Source organism: Stegostoma tigrinum, unplaced genomic scaffold (assembly GCF_030684315.1).
Source record: "Stegostoma tigrinum isolate sSteTig4 unplaced genomic scaffold, sSteTig4.hap1 scaffold_342, whole genome shotgun sequence".
NCBI classification, from domain to species: Eukaryota; Metazoa; Chordata; class Chondrichthyes; order Orectolobiformes; family Stegostomatidae; genus Stegostoma; species Stegostoma tigrinum.
In genome coordinates, this window is record NW_026728270.1 from 91,693 (window position 1) to 115,247 (window position 23,555).

General features: G+C 50.7%; 1 long non-coding RNA gene across 1 annotated transcript; it reads left to right on the forward strand.

Annotated features, from left to right (window-relative positions):
• Positions 1–6,626: 6,626 nt before the first annotated feature.
• LOC132208270 (uncharacterized) lies at positions 6,627–14,763 on the forward strand. The gene is made up of 3 exons (XR_009444354.1): positions 6,627–6,830; positions 8,053–8,105; positions 14,651–14,763. It is a non-coding gene; the product is annotated as an uncharacterized LOC132208270 (long non-coding RNA).
• The last annotated feature ends 8,792 nt before the right edge of the window (positions 14,764–23,555 follow it).

The window sequence follows — 23,555 nt, forward strand, 5'->3', positions numbered from 1 at the left end:
GCAGCAGATAAGAAGGGTGGCTGTAAATGCCAGACTGAAGATCTTGTATTGAATTGCAGGGAGTGTATGAAACAAAGTGAATGAGTTTGTGGAGCCGATTGAAATTGACAGATACATCACTCTGGGTATCACAGAGAGGTGTTTGTTAGGGGATAAGTGTTGGGAGCGAAATAGCCAATGATTCATGTCCGATCGAAAGAACAGGCAAATGGACAGAGATAACAAAGTGTGGAGCTGGATGAGCAGAGCAGGCCAAGCAGCATCTCAGGAGCGTAAAAGCTGACGTTTTGTGCCGAGACCCTTCTACTTCTGTGTGTTCATCCTGCTGTGTTCATCCAGATCCACACTTTGTTATCTTGGATTCTGAAGCATCTTCAGTTCCCATTATCTCTGATACAAATGGACAGAGATGCCAGGGTTGGCTTGTCAGTAAGAAATGAGGTAGCGCTGAAGGAACCACAGCTCTTGTGCTTGTTTATTAATGACTTGGAGGAAAGAGGTGCATGTGCTGTGGCTAAATTTGTAGATGACTCCAAATTATTTAGAAAGACAAGGCATGACAGAGAAACAGAGATTTACCAGGATGTTACTTGGATTGCAATGTATTAGCTATACGGAGGGTTTGGTGTAAATGTTGTATCATGATAAATGTAATGAGATCAACCATGACCTCACCGAATGATGTAGGAAAATCAATGGTGCAAATGACTTTTTCAGTGAGTCTTCTGGTTTGACAATGCATTCATCAGGGTGTTTTTTTTCTCTCTTGGATGAAATGTGAAAATGAAATGTATACACTTCCTTTTCATCTGGGAATAAATAATTGTTCTGAACGATTTCCATTGACTAATAGCAATCTGACAAGCATCACAATGTAAAGAGATTTTTAGCTTCTTTTTAATTGTAAAGTTATTCTTTGGAATTAATTCGGCATATATTATTTGCATCTCAGGAAGTATGTTCATCACTGCATCTCAAAAAGTGCTCTGTTGTATGACAGCAGCTTTTTAAAGATCACTTCAATGGTTGAGATTTTGAGTTGCCATAACACACATTAAATTACACTGTTGGCCAATCTGTCCATGATTATTTCGTGATCTTATGTTTCAAACAGACAAGGAAATATTGGTGATGCAATGAAGAGTTTGATTCTCAAATATAATTGTTGTTATAGTTTCCACTTGGAAGAAAGATTCACATCAAATTGACTGGTCAAGGAAATGGGACACTGACTGTGAGTACTTTGAATGTTCGAGTTATTCCTAAAATGAAAGTTATGACCTTGATGATTTCTCTTTCATGCAGATATGAAGAGACTCTTTTAAAATATCCTCTAGGTTAGTGGTTCAGGCATAAAAGTGTTGTATGTAAATTTATGTATATACATGTACATGCGTAATCTGAAAAGAAAATGACGAAGAATCACTTGTTGCAAGGTGAGAATGAGTTATCCAGATAGTAAGAACTGCCAATGTTGGTGTCTGAGATAACACATTGTGGAGCTGGAGGAACACAGCAGGGCAGGCAGCATCAGAGGCTCAAGAAAAGTGAGGTTTTGGGTCAGGACCCTTCCTGAGAAATGGAGGGTGGAAGGAAGCTCAGAAACAAACATTGTGGAGGGGGAGGAGGTGCTGGGGAAGGTAGGTGGGATGGTGATAAGTGAGTACTATCCAGATTGGAACAGATTTCCCCCAGCGGGTATTGAATATGAATTCCAAATCACTCTCAAAATCTTAGTGACTGTTAACATTCATGTTTTTTGTCTGTTTGTTTCAGTAATTGCATGACAGTTTGAATGGTTCGTTGAGAGTGAGGAACCTATGGACTCTCACACACCAAGATGGAATTTAGTTCAAAGAGTGACTACAAAATAGTTGCTTGCTTTAAAAATCTTGACCATTTTTACTGTCCAGTTGAATGAATTTAGCTTCATACTGCTTCAATAGGAATTAGTGTTTAATAGGAACATATTTGTGAAACTTACAGTTCCGCAAGTTTTACCATAAACTGGTGGAGACTTTCGGTGCTTGCAAAAAGGCTCACCTCTCCGTTGATACCGAGGGAAAATTGGAGTTTGAAAGTAAGTACACCCGGTGTCAGGGAATGAAATGTTAATGTTGACTCGAATATAATTTTTATAAAAGTAATATATTTGTGTAACACTAAACTCAAATTACATTTTGGATATGCCAGTTTTACAGATGGTTGGATATTGGATTCATTTTAAATGAGGGTGAAGATCACTTTAAATCCAGCATATTTGTGAAGAAAAGAAATAGCATGTCAAATAAAATTAACTGCATGACTCTACATAACCCTGTATATAGAATTTCATTCCGAACTATGAGACAGTTGTGACCCCATACTACCTCAGTGCTCATGCCAAGAGTAAGACTCCTGTTTGACGTGCTGTGCACTGCATGGAATGGCGGCGACATCAGATTCATTGATGATTGAGAATCAAAAGAACATGACGATAAGATTTAAAATCAAAATCTCATTGAACGCTTCAAACAATGTATTACAGGAAGAGGGGAAAAGCATGTATGACTAATAGAAGGTGGTGGCACAGATCAAATAGACCTGTGTGCTAAAACTTATCACAAATTTCACATTGAATGGAACAGTTCAAACAGGCTGGAGGAAGCAGACAGGCCAGCTCAAACTTTTAGAATTTGAGCATTCTGTTCGTAAACATCAGCAAAATTGTGGGACACATGTTTATTCTTTCTCTTTTATTGCACAGAACCATACGATCTTCCCCTCCACCCACTGCATCCCAAAACCAGTCCAACCTGTCTCTGCCTCCCTAACCTGTTCTTCCTCTCACCCATCCCTTCCTCCCACCCCAAGCCGCACCTCCATCTCCTACCTACTAACCTCATCCCACCTCCTTGACCTGTCCGTCTTTCCTGGACTGACCTATCCCCTCCCTACCTCCCCACCTATATGCTCCTCCCCACCTATCTTCTTTTCTCTCCATCTTCGGTCCGCCTCCCCATCTCTCCCTATTCATTCCAGAACCCTCACCCCATCCCCCTCTCTGATAAAGGGTCTAGGCCCGAAACGTCAGCTTTTGTGCTCCTGAGTTCCTGTGTTCATCCAGCCTCACATTTTATTATCTTGGATTCTCCAGCATCTGCAGTTCCCATTATCACTGATACAATTTTAACCTCACTGCGAAGCCTCTTCCAGGGATGCCTAACCTGAAGAAGTTACCCTCCTCCCTCCGGACCAACCTCAGGGAATCTCTCTCCCATTCCAACTCTCTTGTAATCTCTTCGGCCTTGAAAGTGCTCCACCATGTCATGAAGCAAACCAGGTACCACAGCCACATCACCTTCCTCAGCACCAGCCTACGGAACCGGATCATCCCCAATGGACTACAGTCTACATTTCAGCCTTCCCAATTTTGCCCCAACTGTGACCACCTCTACACCCAGAATATTCAGACCCTTCAGAAGCGTTTCTCCCTGCGACTCCTGAAACAGGCACTCGCAGCCATGCGCCGGCACCTCCACACACTGCAATCCAGCCTGCCCCAGCTCAGAGCCTCCCTCTCGCAGACCTGCAAAGGACCTCTGCTGTTTTTTGTCCGCCGCAGGATCCACAGACTGAACACCCAGTTCCACTCAGCTTTCCTGGACACCAAAAATCCTAAGTACAACCAACTCACGGGCCCCTGCCTCCCACAAGAGGATTCCTGCACCTCCCAAATCCCGAGTCTGTTCCTGCCCCTCCCCCACCATGCACCTGCCGCCATTGACCATGAGGACACGGCCGAAGACCCCACCGATGACGTCACATCCGCCTCCGCCGGCCACAGAACTTCCGGAACCGCTGCTGCAGTCACCACCTCCACTTCCAGGTACAACACCTCACACAGCACCCTCACCGCAGCTGCTGCCGCCCTCCCAGACACTCCAACCGCCGACGGAACCCCGCCCACGGCCGACGCCGACGAAACCCTGCCCACGGCCGACGACCTCATCGCTCCGCCCACAGCCTCCACAGCCAGCAACCCCAGCGGCGACAGCCACACTGAGCCCTGCCGCATGTTCACCTTCCCCCCAGACCTCCCACTGCCTGAGGACGAACGGTCAGTCCTCAGTCAGGGGCTCACCTTTGTCCCCCTACAACCACACATCAACCAACACCACTCACGATTGGACATAGAGCAGTTTTTCTGCCGTCTTCGCCTCCACGCCTACTTCTTCAACCGGGAGCCCGACCCTCCCTCCACTGACCCCTTCACCCGCTTCCAACACAAGTCCTCCTCCTGGACACCACCCCCAGGCCTCCTACCCTCCCTCGACCTCTTCATCTCCAATTGCCGTCGAGACATTAACCGCCTCAACCTCTCCACCCCTCTCACCCACTCCAACCTCTCCCCCGCAGAACGGGGAGCCCTCCGCTTCCACCTCAACCTCACCATCAAACCCGCAGACAAGGGTGGCGCAGTGGTAGTATGGCGCACTGACCTCTCCATCGCCGAGGCCAGACGCCAACTCTCCGACACCACCTCCTACCGCCCCCTCGATCATGACCCCACACCCGAGCACCAAACCATCATCTCCAACACCATTCATGACCTCATCACCTCAGGGGACCTCCCACCCACCGCCTCCAACCTCATTGTTCCCCAACCCCGCACGGCCCGTTTCTATCTCCTTCCCAAAATCCACAAACCTGCCTGCCCTGGTCGACCCATCGTCTCAGCCTGCTCCTGTCCCACCGAACTCATCTCCACCTATCTGGACTCCATTTTCTCCCCTTTGGTCCAGGAACTCCCCACCTACGTCCGTGACACCACCCATGCCCTCCACCTCCTCCAGAACTTCCAATTCCCTGGCCCCCAACACCTCATCTTCACCATGGATGTCCAGTCCCTATACACCTGCATTCCGCATGCAGATGGCCTCCAGGCCCTCCGCTTCTTCCTGTCCCGCAGGCCCGACCAGGCCCCTCCACCGACACCCTCATCCGCCTAGCCGAACTCGTCCTCACCCTCAACAACTTCTCTTTCGATTCCTCCCACTTCCTACAGACAAAGGGGGTGGCCATGGGCCCCAGCTATGCCTGCCTCTTTGGAGGTTACGTGGAAGAGTCCCTCTTCCGCACCTACACAGGCCCCAAACCCCACCTCTTCCTCCATTACATTGATGATTGTATCAGCGCCGCCTCTTGCTCCCCAGAGGAGCTCGAACAGTTCATCCACTTCACCAACACCTTCCACCCCAACCTTCAGTTCACCTGGGCCATCTCCAGCACATCCCTCACCTTCCTGGATCTCTCAGTCTCCATCTCAGGCAACCAGCTTGTAACTGATGTCCATTTCAAGCCCACCGACTCCCACAGCTACCTATAACACACCTCCTCCCACCCACCCTCCTGCAAAAATTCCATCCCCTATTCCCAATTCCTCCGCCTCCACTGCATCTGCTCCCACGATGAGGGATTCCACTCCTGCACATCCCAGATGTCCAAGTTCTTCAAGGACCGCAACTTTCCCCCAACAGTGATTGAGAACGCCCTTGACCGCGTCTCCCGTATTTCCCGCAACACATTCCTCACACCCCACCCCCGCCACAACCGCCCAAAGAGGATCCCCCTCATTCTCACACACCACCCCACCAACCTCCGGATACAACGCATCATCCTCCGACACTTCCGCCATCTACAATCCGACCCCACCACCCAAGACATTTTTCCATCCCCACCCCTGTCTGCTTTCCGGAGAGACCACTCTCTCCGTGACCTCCTTGTTCGCTCCACACTGCCCTCCATCCCCACCACACCCGGCACCTTCCCCTGCAACCGCAGGAAATGCTACACTTGGCCCCACACCTCCTCCCTCACCCCTACCCCAGGCCCCAAGATGACTTCCCACGTTAAGCAGAGGCTCACCTGCACATCTGCCAATGCGGTATACTGCATCCCCTGCGCCCAGTGTGGCTTCCTCTACATTGGGGAAACCAAGCGGAGGCTTGGGGACCGCTTTGCAGAACACCTCCGCTCGGTTCAGAATAAACAACTGCACCTCCCAGTCGCGAACCATTTCCACTCTTCCTCCCATTCTTTAGATGACATGTCCATCATGGGCCTCCTGCAGTGCCACAATGATGCCACCTGAAGGTTGCAGGAACAGCAACTCATATTCCGCTTGGCAACCCTGCAGCCAAATGGTATCGATGTGGACTTCACCAGCTTCAAAATCTCCCCTTCCCCCACTGCATCCCAAAAGCAGCCCAGCTCTTCCCCTCCACCCACTGCATCCCAAAACCAGTCCAACCTGTCTCTGCCTCCCTAACCTGTTCTTCCTCTCACCCATCCCTTCCTCCCACCCCAAGCCGCACCTCCATCTCCTACCTACTAACCTCATCCCACCCCCTTGACCTGTCCATCTTCCCTGGACTGACCTATCCCCTCCCTAGCTCCCCACTTATACTCTCCTCCCCACCTATTTTCTTTTCTCTCCATCTTCGCTCCGCATCCCCCTCTCTCCCTATTTATTCCAGAACCCTCACCCCATCCCCCTCTCTGATGAAGGGTCTAGGCCCGAAACGTCAGCTTTTGTGCTCCTGAGATGCTGCTGGGCCTGCTGTCTTCATCCAGCCCCACATTTTATTATCTTGGATTCTCCAGCATCTGCAGTTCCCATTGTCACTCATACGATTAGACTGGTTTGATGAGGAATTTAAAGATTACGAGTCCCATCCGTTTGACTCACAGTTTGGTACCATAGGTTGGTACGATCTTCGTTCAAGAAGGAAAAGGGATGTTCCAGATACAGAAAATCATCAAACCATTCACTGCAAAGTCCGTTTCTGGTTAGTATGATTTAATGCAGTTAACATTTTTAGCTCGACATGATTGCAGAATGGAGTCAATAAGAAAATTCCATCTGATATTCCACATAAATTTTAACCGGATATTGAAGCAGCTCATTTCTTTTTCATGCTGTCTGCTGCTTTTAAGAATGGTTGTCTTATTGTCGAAATGTTTAGCTTTGACTCCATGGCTTCTTCCATTAGATCACATTGAAACACATGTTTCTTCAGCCAAAAATGTACCCAGTGAAGCTTGACGAACCTTCCGCTGTGGTCGTTTGCCTGAAATCCCCTGCGGTCGCTCCCCTGAAAAACAACTCTACCATTTTGGATACTGTTCCGTGGGACGACTTACCGGGGGCATGCAGTAGGGTGCAGGTCTCTGGCACAGAGTCTGTCCCTCTTGCACAGAAGTGAAGCGGGGATAGGAAGAGAGTGATAGTCATTGGGGACTCAATAGTTAGAGGGACTGATAGAAGATTTTCCGGGAACGAAAGAGACTCACGATTGGTGTATTGCCTACCAGGTGCCAGGGTCTGTGATGTCTCGGATAGTGTGTTTAGGGTCCTGAGGGGAGAGGTTGACCAGCCCCAAGTCGTGGTCCACGTAGGCACCAGCGACGGAGGTAGAAAGAGGGATAGGGATGCCAGGCAGGATTTGAGGGAGCTAGGGTGGAAGCTGAGAGCTAGAACAAACAGAGTGGTCATCTCTGGTTTGTCACCCGTACCACGTGATAGCGAGGCAAAGAACAGGGAGAGATTTCAGCTGAAGACGTGGCTGCAGCGATGGTGCAGGTGGGAGGGCTTCAGGTACATGGACAATTGGGGCTCATTCTGGGGAAGGTGGGACCTGTACAAACAGGACGGTCTCCACTTGAATGAGAGAGGCACTAATATCCTGGGTGGGAAATTGGCTAGTGCCATTCGGGTGGATTTAAACGAGCTCAGAAGGGGGATGGGAAACTGAGGTGTAGTCCTAGTACACAGGAGGATGAGCGTAGGGAGGACATGGTCAGGACCTCACTGTCACAGGAGTGTGCTGGCAGACAGCAAGCTGGATTGAAGTGTGATGACTTTAATGCCGGGAGTATCCGGAATAAGATAGGTGAGCTTGCAGCTTGGATAGGTACCTGGGACTTCGATGTTGTGGCCATTTCGGAGACATGGAGAGAGCAGGGTCAGGAATGGATGTTTTTTATCCTGCTGTTTTTTATCCTCCGCAGGATCCACAGACTGAACACCCAGTTCCACTCAGCTTTACTGGACACCAAAAATCGTAAGTACAACCAACTCACTGGCCCCTGCCACCCACAAGAGGATTCCTGCGCTTCCCAAATCCCGACTCTGTCCCTGCCCCTCCCCCACAATGCACCCGCCGCCATTGACCATGAGGACACGGCCGGAGACCCCACCGATGACGTCACATCGGCCTCCGCCGGCCACAGAACTTCCGGAACCGCTGCTACAGTCACCACCTCCACGTCCAGGTCCTCCAGCCCACACACCACCCTCACATCAGCTGCTGCCGCCCACCCCGATCCTCCCACCGCCGACGGAACCCCGCCCACGGTCGACGCCGACGGAACCCCGCCCACGGTCGACGCCGACGGAACCCCGCCCACGGTCGACGCCGACGGAACCCCGCCCACGGTCGACGCCGACGGAACCCCGCCCACGGTCGACGCCGACGGAACCCCGCCCACGGCCGACGGAACCCCGCCCACGGCCGACGACATCATCGCTCCGCCCACAACCTCCACAGCCTGCAACCCCAGAGGAGACAGCCACCCTGAGTCCTGCCGAATCTTCACCATCCCCCCAGACCTCCCACTGACTGAGGACGAACGGTCAGTCCTGAGCAAGGGGCTCACCTTTGTCCCCCTACAACCACACATCAACGAATACCAGTCACGGTCGGACATAGAGCAGTTTTTCCGCCGTCTTCGCCTGCATGCCTACTTCTTCAACCGGGAACCCAACCCTCCTTCCACTGACCCCTTCACCCGCTTCCAACACAAGTCCTCCTCCTGGACACCACCCCCAGGCCTCCTACCCTCCCTCGACCTCTTCATCTCCAACTGCCGTCGAGACATTAACCGCCTCAACCTCTCCACCCCTCTCACCCACTCCAACCTCTCCCCCGCAGAACGGGCAGCCCTCCGCTCCCTCCGCTCCAACCCCAACCTCACCATCAAACCCACAGACAAGGGTGGCGCAGTGGTAGTATGGCGTACTGACCTCTACATCGCCGAGGGCAGACGCCAACTCTCCGACACCACCTCCTACCGCCTCCTCGATCATGACCCCACACCCGAGCACCAAACCATCATCTCCAACACCATTCATGACCTCATCACCTCAGGGGACCTCCCACCCACAGCCTCCAACCTCATTGTTCCCCAACCCCGCACGGCCCGTTTCTATCTCCTTCCCAAAATCCACAAACCTGCCTGCCCTGGTCGACCCATCGTCTCAGCCTGCTCCTGCCCCACCGAACTCATCTCCACCTATCTGGACTCCATTTTCTCCCCTTTGGTCCAGGAACTCCCCACCTATGTCCGTGACACCACCCACGCCCTCCACCTCCTCCAGGACTTCCAATTCCCTGGCCCCCAACACCTCATATTCACCATGGACGTCCAGTCCCTGTACACCTGCATTCCGCATGGAGATGGCCTCAAGGCCCTCCGCTTCTTCCTGTCCCGCAGGCCCGACCAGGCCCCCTCCACCGACACTCTCATCCGCCTAGCGGAACTCGTCCTCACACTCAACAACTTCTCTTTTGACTCCTCCCACTTCCTACAGACTAAGGGGGTGGCCATGGGCACCCGCATGGGCCCCAGCTATGCCTGCCTCTTTGTAGGTTACGTGGAACAGTCCATCTTCCGCACCTACACAGGCCCCAAACCCCACCTCTTCCTCCGGTACATTGATGACTGTATCGGCGCCGCCTCTTGCTCCCCAGAGGAGCTCGAACAGTTCATCCACTTCACCAACACCTTCCACCCCAACCTTCAGTTCACCTGGGCCATCTCCAGCACATCCCTCACCTTCCTGGACCTCTCAGTCTCCATCTCAGGCAACCAGCTTGTAACTGATGTCCATTTCAAGCCCACCGACTCCCACAGCTACCTAGAATACACCTCCTCCCACCCACCCTCCTGCAAAAATTCCATCCCCTATTCCCAATTCCTCCGCCTCCGCCGCATCTGCTCCCACGATAAGACATTCCACTCCCGCACATCCCAGATGTCCAAGTTCTTTAAGGACCGCAACTTCCCCCCCACGGTGATTGAGAACGCCCTTGACCGCGTCTCCCGCATTTCCCGCGACACATCCCTCACACCCCGCCCCCGCCACAACCGCCCCAAGAGGATCCCCCTCGTTCTCACACACCACCCTACCAACCTCCGGATACAACGCACTATCCTCCGACACTTCCGCCATTTACAATCCGACCCCACCACCCAAGACATTTTTCCATCCCCACCCCTGTCTGCTTTCCGGAGAGACCACTCTCTCCGTGACTCCCTTGTTCGCTCCACACTGCCCTCCAACCCCACCACACCCGGCACCTTCCCCTGCAACCGCAGGAAATGCTACACTTGTCCCCACACCTCCTCCCTCACCCCCATCCCAGGCCCCAAGATGACATTCCACATTAAGCAGAGGTTCACCTGCACATCTGCCAATGTGGTATACAGCATCCACTGTACCCGGTGTGGCTTTCTCTACATTGGGGAAACCAAGCGGAGGCTTGGGGACCGCTTTGCAGAACACCTCCGCTCAGTTCGCAACAAACAACTGCACCTCCCAGTCGCAAACCATTTCCACTCCCCCTCCCATTCTCTTGATGACATGTCCATCATGGGCCTCCTGCACTGCCACAATGATGCCACCCGAAGGTTGCAGGAACAGCAACTCATATTCCGCCTGGGAACCCTGCAGCCATATGGTATCAATGTGGACTTCACCAGTTTCAAAATCTCCCCTTCCCCCACTGCATCCCTAAACCAGCCCAGTTCATCCCCTCCCCCCACTGCACCACACAACCAGCCCAGCTCTTCCCCCCCACCCACTGCATCCCAAAACCAGTCCAACCTGTCTCTGCCTCCCTAACCGGTTCTTCCTCTCACCCATCCCTTCCTCCCACCCCAAGCCGCACCCCCAGCTACCTACTAACCTCGTCCCACCTCCTTGACCTGTCCGTCTTCCCTGGACTGACCTATCCCCTCCCTACCTCCCCACCTACACCCTCTCCACCTATCTTCTTTACTCTCCATCTTCGGTCCGCCTCCCCCTCTCTCCCTATTTATTCCAGTTCCCTCCCCCCATCCCCCTCTCTGATGAAGGGTCTAGGCCCGAAACGTCAGCTTTTGTGCTCCTGAGATGCTGCTTGGCCTGCTGTGTTCATCCAGCCTCACATTTTATTATCTTGGAATCTCCAGCATCTGCAGTTCCCATTATCTCAGGAATGGATGTTGCAGGTTCTAGGGTTTAGATCTTTCATTAAGGTCTGGGAAGGTGGTAAAAGAGGGGGAGGTGTGGCTTTGTTGGTCAAGGACAGTATAACGGCGGCTGAAAGAACCTTTGAGGACTCGTCTCCTGAGGTGGTATGGGCTGAGGTTGCCAAGGAAGGTTTGTCGACTGAGTCAGTGTGGGTGGAAGTTCGGAACAACAAGGCAGCAGTCACCTCACTGGGGGTTTTCTACAGACCCCAAATAGCAGTTGGGAGATGGAAGAACTCATTGGCCGGCAGATTGTTGAAAAGTGCAAACGTAGCAGGGTTGTTGTTATGGGTGACTTCAACTTTCCCAATATAGATTGAAACCTCTTGAGTGCAGATGGTTTGGATGGAGCCGTTTTTGTCAGGTGTGTTCAGGAGGGTTTCCTGACTTAGTTTGTGGACAGGCCGACGAGGGAGGGAGGCCATTTTGGATTTGGTGCTCGGCAATGAGCCAGGACAGGTGTCAGATCTCGTGGTGGGAGAGCACTTTGGCGACAGTGACCGCAAGACCCTCACATTTACCATAGCCATGGAAAGGGAAAGGAGCAGTTACCAGGGGAAGATATTTCACTGGGGTCAAGGAAACTATGACGCTATCAGACAGGAATTGGGAAGAACAGATTGGGAGCAATTGTTCCACAGAAAGGGCACAGCAGACATGTGGAGGCTGTTCAAGGAGCAGTTGTTGTGAGTGATGTATAAATTTGTTCCTCTGAGACAGATAAGAAGGGGTAAGATTAAGGAGCCTTGGATGACGGGTACGTAGGGGCTTCTTGTCAAAAAGAAAAGGCAGCGTACGTAAGGTGGAGGAAGTGAGGGTCTGGCACAGCTTTAGAGTATTACAGGCCTGCTCAGAAGGAGCTCAAAAGATATTGCCTGTACAATTGTTACCTGTTACAACCTTTGCGTCCACGCTTGCTCATTCAATGGTGTCAAGATGCCAGCAGTGCGTGTACCTTCTCCATCCCCTAATGCCGTCAGCTCACACAAGGCATAGTCCTTACTGAAAATCTTCTGATCAACCAAAGTTCATTGTAATGGACATTTTAGTTATCTGTCATGAAACGAAAACTGATTCTGACTGGCCTGACCTGCAGTGCAAATGAATATAATCTGCGAAACGAGATTCCTTATGGGCTTGCAGCCGCTGCAAATAATTGCTTTTCAAAGACGTTGCATACATACAATTTTTTCTCCTATCACCTTAGATTATTTTTTTGTTTATGCATGTTGTGTGGGTTTCCAGTCAGGCCCATAAATACAGGTTGATGCAGTCACTGTTACAACATGGTATTGAAGGAGAATTTGTGATCTTTGGAGTTTCATTCCAGTGTCTGAAGGAGTGCATCATCAAGCCACTTCAGATCTCTACTGGTGACTATATTGTTGCAAGTTTTCAAGTGTTACCGATGGTCACATAAAATATGGCCTTTTTGTTGTTGCGCTATTCATCTTAACTGCACCTTATCTAGTATTTAGGCTTGGAAACAATTTCAATTTTTTTGATTTACTTATTCAAAATCATTTATGATTGTTGTCATGATATCTACAATATGTTATTTTGATTGGACATAGAGGATTGGATCTGTCTTAATGGAAATAAAGTATGCGCTTATAAAACCCCTTCTGGGCAAGGTAGTTGCTCAGTGGTTCGAGCTGCTCATGCACTGGGGAGCCAGTTGAGATTCCAGTCTTGGGTCACTATCCGTGTGGAATTGACACGTCCTCCCCACATCTGCGAGGGGCTTCTGCCAGGTGCTCCGGGCTTCTGCCAGGTGCTCCAGGCTTCGTCGGAGGCTCACTGATGATGTTACCGAGAATGGTGATGAAACGTCTGAAAACTGACCTTCCAGCTCAGCGAGCAAACTCACGTGCAGGTGCTCCAGTTTTCTCCCATTGTTCAAAGATGTGCAGGTCCTTATATGTGATTTGTGAAGCATTTCTTAAATGTTTCAATCCTGCCAGCATCCAGTGCCTTGGACAAAATAACTGGAGATGAATAAAAGATACAGTGCCTTTTGACACCATTTCCTGCTGGATTTTCATCAATCCTGCTTTTTATCGGTGACAACTTCCATGACCTTTTTGATGCTATGTCTGAATTGACAGTCTAGTTCCAAATATTTGTTGTGCAGTATTTCAAGGTCTCTGTTACAGCATACCCATGAATGTCCACTTCAAAAGATACTTCCATATCATAGAATCCCTACAGTGTGGAAACAAGCCCCTTTTGACCCAACAAGTCCACGGCCACTCTCCAAAGAGCATCTCACCCTGACTCATCCCCCGACCCTTTCCTCAGTAACCCTACATTTCCCATGACTAACACACCTAATCTACACATCCCTAAACACAATGGGCAAGTTTGGCATGGCCCATACACCTAGCCTGCACATCTTTGGACTGTGGGAGGAAACCAGAGCACCCAGCAGGAACCCATGCAGGCATGGGCAGAATGTACAAACTCCGCACAGAAAATCGTCCAACGGTGGGATCGAACCTGGGTCCCTGGCGCTGTGAGTCAGCAGTGCTAACCACTGAGCCACCGTGCTGCCCTTGGAGTTAGACAGAGCTTGCTTGTCCCTGGGTGGCCTCAAACTGCCAACCTCCACTTAGTGGCAAAAGTGCTGACCAACTGCACTCATCTTCACTGGTTTTTGCTTTGTATCATTGAATTCAATTCTTCAAACTCTATGATAAATATTTAAATTTCCATTGATATGTGAGGGTTGTTTTTAGTAGGCAGTATTGGTTTATTATGTTTCATTGGTACATCATGAATACTGTATGTATATGCAAATGGGCAAGTTGGTAACGATGCAGTCCGCAGACCTGGAGGCTAATAACACTGTCCTTCAATCACCCACGATGCCCTCTGCAAATTGGTAGAAAACAAAAATTTCTATAAAATTCATCTCTTCTCCCGTCAGTCGATCAAAATTAATTCAGGATTTTGTACAGGCCAATTACCGTAAGATTACACGGGCCTAAACAAAACTGCTGGCTCATATTAGTTCAGTAAAGTGAAAGGGCAACAATAGAGGCAGTCGGAACTGCAGATGCTGGAGAATCTGAGATAAGAAGGTGTAAAGCTGGATGAACACAGCAGGCCAAGCAGTATCATCTGGCTCTACACCTTGTTATCTCAGATTCTCCAGCGCCAATTTTCTGAAGTAGGGTCTCATCCCGAAACATCAGCTTTCTTGCTCCTCTGATGCTGCTTGGCCTGCTGTGTTCATCCAGCTCTCCACCTTGGGCAACAATAGAGTATGCTTTAAGTCGCTAGATATGTTATGTGGGTTTGTCTTCCTTAGGGTGGAGTTAGTGGAACCGAAAAAGATGTCTCCCTCACAGCGTTTGTGACACAAGAATTGCATCGTTCCTTGGCGGCCTTTCAACAGAATAATATTCAGAGATTTCCCGAGTGGTAAGAATGTAACTTCTTTTACTTTATCTCACTTTTTCCAACAATTGGAAAATAGATTTTAGAAATAACGTCGAGCTGATGAAGTGTGAAAAGAAGAATAATTCCAAGCAGTGGTGGGAGTTGGTCAGTGAGGTGGGATGAGTGGATAGGTGGGAGAGAAGGCGGACAGGTCATGGAGGCAGGGATAAGGGGAGGAACTAGTCTTGGGATGAGGCTAGCGGGTGGGGAGATTTTGAGGGTGGCAAAGTCCATATTGAGGCTATTGAGTTGGAAGCTCCCGAGGTGGAATATGAGGTGCTGCTCCTCTAGTTTCTGGGTGGTGTGAATGTGACACTGGAAGAGGCCCAGGATGGATATGTCGTCCAGGGAGTGGGAGGGGGAGTTGAAGTGATACAATGATTTGGATATGAAAATAGAAGGTGTGGTTAGTAAGTTTCCCAATGATTAAAGGTGTAGTAGCCAGCCAAGAAGGTCACTGCATCCCATCTCCATCACATCCCATCACATGGGTTCCAGTGACTGAGTGAAATGGAATGCAGTGACTGATGGAGATGGGATGCAGTGACTGAGGGAATGGAGATGCAGTGACTGTGGAAACGGGATGCTGTGATTGAGGGGAATTGGTCGCAGTGGCTGAGTGAAAGGTGACGCCGTGACTCTGTGAAATGGGATGCAGTGACTGTGGGGAATGGGATGCAGTGACTGAGTGAAATGGGGTGCAGTGACTCTGTGAAATGGGATCCAGTGACGGAGTGAAATGGGATGCAGTGAGTGATGGAAATGGGATGCAGTGACTGAGGGAAAGGAGATGCAGTGACTGTGGAAACGGGATGCAGTCACTGAGGGTAATTGGTTGTAGTGACTGAGGGTAATAGGTTCCAGTGACTGAGTGAAATGGAATGCAGTGACTGAGGGTAATGGGATGCAGTGACTGATGGAGATGGGATGCAGTGACTGAGGGAAATGGGATGCAGTGACTGAGGGAAATGGGATGCAGTGACTGATGGAGATGGGATGCAGTGACTGAGTGAAATGGGATGCAGTGACTGATGGAGATGGGATGCAGTGACTGAGGGAAATGGGATGCAGTGACTGAGGGAAATGGGATGCAGTGACTGAGGGAAATGGGATGCAGTGACTGATGGAGATGGGATGCAGTGACTGAGGGAAATGGGATGCAGTGACTGAGGGAAATGGGATGCAGTGACTGAGGGAATGGAGAAGCAGTGACTGTGGAAACAGGATGCTGTGATTGAGGGGAATGGGTTGCAGTGGCTGAGTGAAAGGTGACGCCGTGTCTCTGTGAAATGGGATGCAGTGACTGTGGGGAATGAGATGCAGTGACTGAGTGAAATGGGATTTTGTGACTGAGTGAAATGGGATGCAGTGACTGAGTGAAATGAGCTGCAGTGACGGAGTGAAATGGGGTGCAGTGACTCTGTGAAATGGGAGGCAGTGACGGAGTGAAATGGGATGCAGTGACTGTGCGAAATGGGATGCAGTGTCTGAAATGGGATGCTGTGATTGATGGTAATGGGTTGCGGTGACTGAGGGAAATGGGATGCAGTGACTGTGGGAAATGGCATGCAGTGACTGAGGGTAATGGGATGCAGTGACAGGGGAATGGGGTGCAGTGACTGAGTGAAATGGGGTGCAGTGACTGAGTGAAATGGGGTGCAGTGACTGAGTGAAATGGGATGCAGTGGCTGATTGAAATGGGAGGCAGTGGCTGAGTGAAATGGGATGCAGGTACTCTGTGAAATGGGATGCAGTGACTGAGGGTGATGGGATGCAGTGACTGAGGGTAATGGGATGCAGTGACTGACGGTACTGGGATTCACTGACTGAGGGAATTGGGATGCAGTGTCTGCGTGAAATGGGATGCTGTGACTGAGGGAAATGGGATGCTGTGACTGAGGGAAATGGGATGCAGTCGCTAAGTGAAATGAATGCACTGTCTCAGTTAAATGGGATTCACTGTCTCCGTTAATTGGGATGCAGTGACTGACGGAAATGGGATGCAGTGACTGAGTGAAATGGGATGCAGTCGCTAAGTGAAATGAATGCACTGTCTCAGTTAAATGGGATTCACTGCCTCCGTTAATTGGGATGCAGTGACTGACGGAAATGGGATGCAGTGACTGAGGGAAATGGATGCACTGTCTCAGTTAAATGGGATTCACTGTCTCCATTAATTGGGATGCAGTGACTGAGTGAAATGGGATGCAGTCGCTGAGTGAAATGGGAGGCAGTGGCTGAGTGAAATGGGATACAGTGGCTGAGTGAATTGGGATGCAGTGGCTGAGTGAAATGGGATGCAGTGGCTGAGTGAAATGGGATGCAGTGGCTGAGTGAAATGGGATGCAGTGACTGAGGGTAATGGGATGCAGTGACTGAGGGTAATGGGATGCAGTGACTGAGGGTAATGGGATGCAGTGACTGAGTGAAATGGGATGCGGTGACTGAGGGGAATGGAATGCGGTGACTTTGGGAAATAGGGTGCGGTGACTGAGGTAATGGGATGTACCGTCTCAGTTCAATGAGAGACACTGTCTCAGTTAAATGGGATGCCCTGACTGAGTGAAGTGGGAGGCAGTGACTGAGTGAAGTTGGAGGCACTGACTGAGTGAAATGGGAGGCAGTGACCGAGGTAAATGGGAGGCCGTGACTGAGTGTAATGGGATGCCGTGACTGCGTGAAATGGGACGCGGTGACTGCGTGAAAAGGGACGCGGTGACTGCGTGAAATGGGACGCGGTGACTGCGTAAAATGGGACGCGGCGACTACGTGAAATGGGACGCGGTGACTGCGTGAAATGGGACGCGGTGGCGGAGTGAAATGGGACGCGGTGACTGAGTGAAATGGGACGCGGTGACTGAGTGAAATGGGATGCCGTGACTGAGTGAAATGGGATGCGGTGACTGAGGGTAATGGGATGCAGTGACTGAGGGTAATGGGATGCAGTGACTGAGTGAAATGGGATGCGGTGACTGAGGGGAATGGAATGCGGTGACTTTGGGAAATAGGGTGCGGTGACTGAGGTAATGGGATGTACCGTCTCAGTTCAATGAGAGACACTGTCTCAGTTAAATGGGATGCTCTGACTGAGTGAAATGGGATGCAGTGACTGAGGCAAAGGAGATGCAGGGACTGAGGCAAATAGGACGCAGTGACTGAGTGAAATAGGGTGCCCTAACTGTGTGAAATGGGATACAGTGACTGAGGGAAATGGGATGCAGTGACTGAGGGAAATGGGATGCAGTGACTGAATGAAATGGGTTGCAGTGACTGAGTGTAATGGGATGCAGTGACTATGGTAAATGGGTTGCAGTGATTGAGTGAAATGGGATGCAGTGGCTGAGTGAAATGGGATGCAGTGACTGCGTGAAATGGGATGCGGTGACTGCGTGAAATGGGACGCGGTGACTGCGTGAAATGGGACGCGGTGACTGCGTGAAATGGGACGCGGTGACTGCGTGAAATGGGACGCGGTGACTGCGTGAAATGGGATGCGGTGACTGAGTGAAATGGGACGCAGTGACTGAGCGAAATAGGATGCAGTGACTGTGGGGATTAGGGTCCGGTGACTGATGGAAATGGATTCACTGTCTCCATTAAATGGGATGCAGTGACTGTGGGGAGTGACTGACTGAAATGGGAGGGAGTGACTGACTGAAAGGGGAGGGAGTGACTGATTTAAATGGGAGGGAGTGACTGAGTGAAATGGGATGCAGCGACTGAAGGAAATGGGAGGGAGTGACTGAGTGAATTGGGAGGGAGTGACTGAAATGGGATGCAGTGACTGTGGGAAATGGGAGGGAGTGACTGACTGAAATGGGAGGCAGTGACTGAGTGAAGTGGGAGGCAGTGACTGAGTGAAATGGGATGCACCCGCTGAGTGAAATGGGATGCAGTCGCCGAGTGAAATGAGATGCAGTGGCTGTGTGATCTGGGATGCAGTGACAGTGTGAACTGGGATGCAGTGACTGAGTGAAATGAGATGCAGTGACTGAGGGAAATGGGACGCATGGCTGTGTGAACTGGGATGCAGTGACTGTGAGAAATGGTGTGCAGTGACTGTGAGAAATGGTGTGCAGTGACTGAGTGAAATGGTGTGCAGTGACTGAGTGAAATGGGGTGCAGTGAGTGAGGGAAATGGGACGCTGTGACTGAGTGAAATGGGATGCAGTGACTCAGTGAAATGTGATGCATTGACTGAGGGGAATGGGATGCAGTGACTGAGTGAAATGGGATGCAGTGACTGAGTGAAATGGGATGCAGTGGCTGAGTGAAATGGGATGCAGTGGTTGAGTGAAATGGGATGCAGTGGCTGAGTGAAATGGGACACAGTGGCTGAATGAAATGGGATGCAGTGACTGAGGGGAATGCAATGCTGTTTCTGAGTGAACTGGGATGCCGTTTCTGAGTGAAATGGGATGCAGTGACGAGGGGAAATGGGATGCAGTGACTATGAAATGGGGTGCAGTGACTGAGGGAAATGGGATACAGTGACTGAGGGAAATGGGATGCAGTGACTGAGTGAAATGAGATGCAGTGGCCGAGTGAAATGGGATGCAGTGGCCGAGTGAAATGGGATGCAGTGGCCGAGTGAAATGGGATGCAGTGGCTGAGTGAAATGGGACGCAGTGGCTGAGTGAAATGGGATGCAGTGGCTGAGTGAAATGGGATGCAGTGACTGAGGGGAATGCAATACTGTTTCTGAGTGAACTGGGATGCCGTTTCTGAGTGAAATGGGATGCAGTGACTGAGTGAAATGCGATGCAGTGACTGAGGATAGGACGCAGTGACTGAGGGAAATGGGGTGCACTGACTGAGTGAAACGGGATGCAGTGACTGAATGAAACGGGATGCAGTGACTGAGGGAAATGGGATGCAGTGACTGTGGGCATTAGGGTGCGGTGACTGATGGAAATGGATTCACTGTCTCCGTTAAATGGGATGCAGTGACTGAGTGAAATGGGAGGGAGTGACTGACTGAAATGGGAGGGAGTGACTTAGGGAAATGGGATGCTGTGATTGATGGAAATGGGATGCTGTGACTGAGGGTAATGGGATGCAGTGACTGAGGGTAATGGGATGCAGTGACTGATGGAAATGGGATGCGGCGGCTGAGGGGAATGGAATGCGGTGACTGAGGGGAATGGAATGCGGTGACTTTGGGAAATAGGGTGCGGTGACTGAGGGTAATGGGATGCACCGTCTCAGTTCAATGAGATTCACTGTCTCAGTTAAATGGGATGCTCTGACTGAGTGAAAAGGGATGCTGTAACTGAGGCAAAGGAGATGCAGGGACTGTGGGAAATGGGTTGCATTGACTAAGTGAAATGGGAGGCAGTGACTGAGGGAAGTGGGGTGCAGTTACTGAGTGAAATGTGATGCAGCAACTGGGTCAAAATGTGATACAGTGACTGAGTGAACTGGGATGCAGTGACTGAGGGAAAGGAGATGCAGTGAATGTGGGAAATGGGATTATGTGACTGAGGGTAATGTGATACAGTGACTGAGGGTAATGTGATGCAGTGACTGAGGGTAATGTGATGCAGTGACTGAGGAAAGGAGATGCAGTGACTATGGGAAATGGGTTGCAGTGACTGAGTGAAATGTGATGCACTGACTGAGTGAAATGTGATGCACTGACTGAGTGAAATGGGATGCAGTGACTGAGTGAAATGGGATGCAATGACTGTGGGAAATGTGTTGCAGTGACTATGGGAAATGGGTTGCAGTGACTGAGTGAAATGTGATGCAGTGACTGAGTGAAATAGGATGCAGTGACTGAGGGAAAGGAGGTGCAGTGAATGTGGGAAATGGGATGCAGTGACTGAGGGAAATGGGAGGGAGTGACTGACTGAAATGGGTGGGAGTGACTGACTGAAATTGTAGGCAGTGACTGAGTGAAGTGGGTGGCAGCGACTGAGTGAAGTTGGAGGCAGCCACTGAGTGAAGTGGGAGGCACTGACTGAGTGAAGTGGGAGGCACTGACTGAGTGAAGTGGGAGGCACTGACTGAGTGAAATGGGAGGCAGTGACTGAGTGAAATGGGAGGCAGTGACTGAGGTAAATGGGAGGCCGTGACTGAGTGAAACGGGATGCCGTGACTGAGTGAAAGGGGATGCCGTGACTAAGTGAAAAGGGATGCTGTGACCGAGTAATGTGATGCAGTGACTGAGTGAAATGGGATGCACTGACTGAGTGAACTGGGACGCAGTGACTGAGTGAAATGCGATGCAGTGACTGAGGATAGGACACAGTGACTGAGGGATATGGGGTGCACTGACTGAGTGAAACGGGATGCAGTGACTGAGGGAAATGGGATGCAATGACTGAGGGAAATGGGATGCAGTGACTGAGGGAAATGGGATGCAGTGACTGAATGAAATGGGTTGCAGTGACTGAGTGTAATGGGATGCAGTGACTATGGGAAATGGGTTGCAGTGATTGAGTGAAATGGGATGCAGTGGCTGAGTGAAATGGGATGCAGTGACTGCGTGAAATGGGATGCGGTGACTGCGTGAAATGGGACGCGGTGACTGCGTGAAATGGGACGCGGTGACTGCATGAAATGGGACACGGTGACTGCGTGAAATGGGACGCGGTGACTGAGTGAAATGGGACGCAGTGACTGAGCGAAATAGGATGCAGTGACTGTGGGGATTAGGGTCCGGTGACTGATGGAAATGGATTCACTGTCTCCATTAAATGGGATGCAGTGACTGAGTGAAATGGGAGGGAGTGACTGACTGAAATGGGAGGGAGTGACTGACTGAAATGGGAGGGAGTGACTGACTGAAATGGGAGGGAGTGACTGACTGAAAGGGGAGGGAGTGACTGATTTAAATGGGAGGGAGTGACTGAGTGAAATGGGATGCAGTGACTGAAGGAAATGCGAGGGAGTGACTGAGTGAATTGGGAGGGAGTGACTGAAATGGGATGCAGTGACTGTGGGAAATGGGAGGGAGTGACTGAGTGAAATGGGAGGCAGTGACTGAGTGAAGTGGGAGGCAGTGACTGAGTGAAATGGGATGCAGCCGCTGAGTGAAATGGGATGCAGTCGCCGAGTGAAATGAGATGCAGAGGCTGTGTGATCTGGGATGCAGTGACTGAGTGAAATGAGATACAGTGACTGAGGGAAATGGGACGCATGGCTGTGTGAACTGGGATGCAGTGACTGCGAGAAATGGTGTGCAGTGACTGAGTGAAATGGTGTGCAGTGACTGAGTGAAATGGGATGCAGTGACTGAGGGAAATGGGACGCTGTGACTGAGTGAAATGGGATGCAGTGACTCAGTGAAATGTGATGCATTGACTGAGGGGAATGGGATGCAGTGACTGAGTGAAATGGGATGCAGTGACTGAGTGAAATGGGATGCAGTGGCTGAGTGAAATGGGATGCAGTGACTGAGGGAAATGGGCTGCAGTGACTGAGTGAAATGGGCTGCAGTGACTGAGTGAAATGGGATGCAGTGACTGAGTGAAATGGGATGCAGTGGCTGAGTGAAATGGGATGCAGTGACTGAGGGGAATGCAATGCTGTTTCTGAGTGAACTGGGATGCCGTTTCTGAGTGAAATGGGATGCAGTGACGAGGGGAAATGGGATGCAGTGACTATGAAATGGGGTGCAGTGACTGAGGGAAATGGGATACAGTGACTGAGGGAAATGGGATACAGTGACTGAGTGAAATGAGATGCAGTGGCCGAGTGAAATGGGATGCAGTGGCCGAGTGAAATGGGACGCAGTGGCCGAGTGAAATGGGACGCAGTGGCCGAGTGAAATGGGACGCAGTGGCTGAGTGAAATGGGACGCAGTGGCTGAGTGAAATGGGACACAGTGGCTGAGTGAAATGGGATGCAGTGGCTGAGTGAAATTGGATGCAGTGACTGAGGGGAATGCAATGCTGTTTCTGAGTGAACTGGGATGCCGTTTCTGAGTGAAATGGGATGCAGTGACTGAGTGAAATGCGATGCAGTGACTGAGGATAGGACGCAGTGACTGAGGGAAATGGGGTGCACTGACTGAGTGAAACGGGATGCAGTGACTGAATGAAACGGGATGCAGTGACTGAGGGAAATGGGATGCAATGACTGAGGGAAATGGGATGCAGTGACTGAGGGAAATGGGATGCAGTGACTGAGTGAAATGGGTTGCAGTGGCCGAGTGAAATAGGATGCAGTGGCCGAGTGAAATGGGATGCAGTGGCCGAGGGAAATGGAATGCACTGACTGAGGGGAATGCGATGCAGTGACTGAGGGAAATGTGTTGCAGTGACTGCGGGAAATGGGTTGCAGTTACTGAGGGAAATGGGATGCCGTGACTGATGGAAATGGGATGCAGTGACTGATTGAAATGGGATGCAGTGACTGATGGAAATGGGATGCAGTGACTGATGGAAATGGGATGCAGTGACTGATGGAAATAGTGTGCTGTGACTGACGAAAATGGGATGCTATGACTGAGAGTAATGGGTTGCAGTGGGTGAGGGGAATGGGATGCTGACACTGAGTGAACTGGGATTCTGTGACTCAGTGTAATGGGATGCAGTGTCTGACTGAAATGGGATGCAGTGACTGACTGAAAGGGAATGCAGTGACTGTGGGAAACCGAATGCTGTGACTGAGGGTAATGGGATGCCGTTTCTGAGTAAACTGGGATGCCGTTTCTGAGTGAAATGGGATGCGGTGACTGAGTGAAATGGGGTGCAGTGACTGAGCGAAGTGGGATGCAGTGATTGAGTGAAATTGGCTGCAGTGACTGAGTGAACTGGGATGCCGAG